This window comes from Sorghum bicolor, chromosome 8 (assembly GCF_000003195.3).
Source record: "Sorghum bicolor cultivar BTx623 chromosome 8, Sorghum_bicolor_NCBIv3, whole genome shotgun sequence".
NCBI classification, from domain to species: domain Eukaryota; kingdom Viridiplantae; phylum Streptophyta; class Magnoliopsida; order Poales; family Poaceae; genus Sorghum; species Sorghum bicolor.
The window spans coordinates 62,609,635-62,614,652 of record NC_012877.2 but is presented as its reverse complement, the minus strand read 5'-3'; positions in this window follow the sequence as shown (position 1 = coordinate 62,614,652).

Below are 5,018 nucleotides of genomic sequence, written 5' to 3'. Positions count from 1 at the left end.
GGCATCTCAGACCATTTTACCTATTTTCAGCCCAAGTTGGTATCATGTGTAATTACTAACTAGGAGAATACCTCGCACGTTGCTATAGGAATGCAAATTAGTAGATTACGTGGCACGATGACGTGGACAAATAAAATACTTATGTGTCTTAGTGACGTGGACAATAATTGATCGAGCATAGCTAGAACGCATCGTAATTAACCTTGTCAGCGACCTTCTGTTCGCGAACGAGTGTTCTAGTGGCAAGGCTAGGTTGACATGCATGTATCTCCATCTCTAGCCGTTCTTGGAATGGAGTGAGAACCCTGTTGGGTAGCTAGATGAGTCGACTAAGGAATAGGGGAGGTAGTTGAACCTCCATCATGATGGATATTAGTTTTTGGCTTGCTTTAAAATGCGTGCTCATCACTATTCTGGCTAATTGGCCTCGTGGGCGTGCTCACCACATGATCCGCGTGGTTGTCCTTGGCCAGGCGAGCTTTGGCATTGCTTTGGTGGACGATGTGGTGCTCGCTCCTCTACTCACCATATCTACCACCGAATCGATGCCTACCTCGACTGATGCGTCACACTGCTGCCTCGTTGCGATGCGAGTGATGACTCGAGTCAGAGGCGATGGGATGCTTCATTGCCCTGCCCCGATCACTAGCTGGCCATGTGTTAGCGTAGCGCATGTGTGACAGTGTTTCCCCAAGCGGAGCTTCGTCTTTACTCGTGGGTGCACTCTCTTTGGTCATCAATCAAGCTCTGACCACCGTGCCAACCATCTATCTATCCGTTCCACCTTGCTTGAAGCCTCTCTGCTCGATTCCTCGCACCTTGGGGTCGCCTGGGGGAAGTGGCTAGTGGCCCAACCTTTTCTCTGGCGTAGGCAAGCGAGCACCACTGAGCTTCAATTTGGTAATTTGCTTGTCGCTGGTCAAGTCGCCCCGCCGTGCCAGTAATTTGAGGTAGAGCTTGAGTTTGTTCAATTCCTTGCACCCTCAGTCTCACCTTACCTCTCTCTATCCAGAGCTCATGTCAGGTTGGCCAAGACGAAGGCCTGAGATGTGGTGACGCGGCCATGCCTGCCGTGGAGTGCCGCCGCCCTTGCGGGTCGCGCGTGGATGAGGCCATCTTGGCGCCTTTTGGCTTCCACCAACAACGCAGCGGAACCGTGGTGAGCCCCTTCTGCCTCTCGTCCATCCCGTTTCCCCTATCAATGCTCTAGGTCGTTGTTAGAGCCTCGCCACCGTCGTGAACTTGAGCTTGTCCTCGAGCTCTGAACCACCTCCTAGTTAGTAGTGTCTTAGGGGTTCTAGTTGGTGGTCGGCTTTCCAGCGAGGTCACACGATAGGCCACGGGAGCCCGGCGTAAGCGCCGTTGTCATCAGAATATCGCCCCATCACGCGCAGGAGGCACCGAGGATCGACTAAGGGGGAAGACGAGTTTGTTGGGGTGTTTTCTGAAAAATAGGTCTCTTGCGCAACAGTGGTAAGAAGCGTCGCATAGTAACCCTTAAGTTCAGTGGCTTCTTTGGAATTGTGCCAGCGCCGGAGTGGGCTCCTGTCTGTTGGGCCGGCCTGTCGATCGTGGGCTTCCTCCGTGCAGGCCACGATGCGGTCTTGGGCTAAATCTGTTGCCGCAGCCCATTGCCTTTTCTAAATGCTTTTCTAATTAAGTTTCTTCAACAAACTTGTAAATTTAATATAAATTTGTATAGTTGTCTTCCAAAATCATGATCTATCTACTGGTATAATTAGTTCACATGATTTTCTAATGTTTAGGAGCTACTTAATTAATTAGAAATGCTTAATATTATTAACATATGAACTTGTATGAATTTTCATAATTAATCTATGTTAGCAATAAATCTAGAAATTTGGTAGTAGGTTTATGGAATTAATATACACTCTCTGTAAATTTTGTAGCTCTAGAATAATTAGGTTTCATGATAAACTAATAAGCCCTAGTGCATAAATAAATAAATAAATAAGCTAAACGACGTATGTGGTTTGTTGGGAAATATCGTTTAGTCCTATAGCGTGGATCCGTAGCCTAGTACATAAGTCGTTACGCTAGTTCGTTAGCTTGAGAGGCGAATACGTAATTTAAGTTGTGATTCTTGTTGCTTATTTACATCTATATGTTGCATCCGCAAATATCACAATAGGAGCATGTTGAATCGTGGAGTCATCTGAAGTAACCTAAAGATGTGTCTTGATGATTGTGTTACCGTGATGAGATGCTAACTTTGGTTATAAGTCACCCAAGCAAGCCCCGTTTCATAACCCCTATTATTCTGCACTTTACTTTATGCTTGTGCTTTAACTTTTAAGGAGTTGAATGAAACCCACTTGCATATATATCTTTATCCCATGAGTTCTACTAGTATGACACTGTAACAGAACCGACCAAATTATAAGAGATTAAGCCTAACAGTGACCATTTGCATAGTCAAACCATCACGCTTAAGCCCATATAATCCCGGTAGTCCGTGAAATCTCGAAGGATTTCAAACCACATATCGCACAACAGCCAAGATCGTAATAAGTTTAGCGGTCGCCATTCACAAATACATCCAGATTACAACATTCATAAAATACATCGGAGTTCTTAAAGTTATTACAAACCAAGTTCTTCAAGTAGCGGAAGCTTCATAGTTCGAAAATACAACACACACGCTTAGTCTGATACAGTGCCATAATTCGGTCATTCCCACAAAAGCAGAAGGAAAGACGGAGTGACCATCGCCCTTGATCTAGTCATCACCCATGGCTGGGTACAGATAGAGAATGCAATAACCATAGTGTGGGGGTATAAACCCCTATACCCTTACGGCTAGACTTGGGCCAGGAGACTTGGCCCATTACGAGACAAGCTCAAAGTTTGATCCGACAGCTTGGAGTTTCGCGCAAGGGAACAAGCCGTGAAGATCAAGCAGGATTCTAGTCGGTTAGAATAGGAATTGATATCGAACTATCTATGACAATTGTAACCGACTAGGATTAGTTTCCAGATCTGTAACCTTGCCCTCCGGACTATATAAGGAGGGGCAAGGGACCCCCCTAAGATAGATCAGATTCTCTCAACACAATCCAATACAAACCAGACACAGGACGTAGGTATTACGCCAACTCGGCGGCCGAACCTGGATAAAAAGCTTGTCCGTGTCTTGCGTCACCATCGAGTTCGTAGTTTGCGCACCGTCTACCGATAAACTACTACCGTGGGTATACCCCAAGGTAGACTGCCGACTAGCTTTCGTCGACAGTGGCGCGCCAGGTAGGGGGTGTGCGTGCAACTTCTCCGGCGAACAAGATGGTCACGATCCCAGCTTCCGCGGCCGTGCCTGAAGGCCTCACGTTTACCGTCGGCCAGATCACGTGGACGACGCGCAGCGGCGGCCTCACGACCACGGTTTCGAAAGAAACTCAGATCCAATCTGAGAACACGTCGTCTCCGACCACTCGCGTGGCGGAACCGAGCGCCCGACCACCGCTCCCGCTCTACAAGGGAAAGAAGATCGACTGCTCGGACCTTCTCCAAGCGCTCGATCGAGCTGATTCCAAGCTACTTGAAGCTTCCCAACTAGTGGACGGAATCCTGCGTCAGCCTGATCAAGCTGCTCCAACGGATTTTTTCAAATCCCGACGGCCAACTCGTGTCGTTACACACGAACGGCTGGGCACGTCTCTGACGATAACCTCAACTCCCTCAGGACGATCTGTCAAGCTCAAGAAGGGAGACTATCCTTGCGGCCTGAACAACTCGGCCTCTCTCTACTCGCGGCACATCCAATCCGTTTTCAGCAAAGCGGGTTGGTCGCCAAAAAGGAACGGTCGTCACTACGTCACCATGGTGACAGTCCAAGAACTACGGGACGGCCAGGCTTCCAGCACCAACTCTAGCACTGGTTCCGTCCCCACCGAAGTTATAAACACCGAAGACGAGGACTACGACCCGGATTTGTCTTCACACCCTCCGGGTTTCCCTCGTTTTCCGGTATTTCCCCCCCGGCGAGGAGATATTGTTTTCAACGTCAGCGCCGACGAGCCGGTCGTAGATGGAGAAACAGATGAGCAGAGGCAACTCCGCGAGCAGCGCAACGCCGATCGCGCCCGTCGACGTGCAGACGAGCAACAGCAAATTCCACCGCATAATCTTAACGACGCTTTTGACATGGTCAGGGATCAGCCAGTCTACAAGACGCCAAGCGCTAACGTGGCTGTCGCCATGGCCAACCTAGACCGGCTCCCTGATACCCCTGAGTGCCAGGGAGTCCGGACCAGCATCCGAGCACACCTGATCGCCGCAATGGGACAGACAGCCACTCTGCTCAAGAGAGTCCAGGACGTCTCTTACACGGAAGCCACCTCCGACCAGACTAATCGTAGCCGGACCTCACCGCCTCCCAGCAGGTGTCACCGCAGCCGCTCTCCCGACAACCGTCGAAAAGATTCACGGCGTGACGATGGTGGTCGGGACACTGACGGTCACCGCGAGCAGAACCGCAGACGCGGTCAAGAAGTAAACCAGCACAGGGATCTCCGGCACAACATCCCTCCCAAAGATGCCCGGGACCGCATCAACAGGCGCGCCACAGAGAGAGCAGTCCACGAAAACCTGCGCCGTATCGAGTACGATGCAACACACGGTCCTCCGGGCCTAAGACAGTTCTCCTCACACCTCCGCCAGGTCATGTGGCCCCGCAATTTCAAGCTCGAAAAACTCAAAAAATACGATGGCAAGGAAAATCCAGAGAACTGGATCACTCTCTATGAAATCGCCGTCCGATCAGCAGCGGGAGATGAGCACGTCATGGCCAACTACTTCCCCGTAGTACTCGACCAGGCTGGTCATCAGTGGCTTCTTGGCTTGCCCGAGGACTCCTTCGACTCTTGGGGAGAGCTACGCCAGGCTTTCATCGACAACTTCATCGCCACATGCGAGCAGCCTGGAAACAAGTATGACCTCGAAAGGATAAGGGACAGGAAGAACGAACCTCTGCGCGATTATATCCGACGATTCTCGGATAT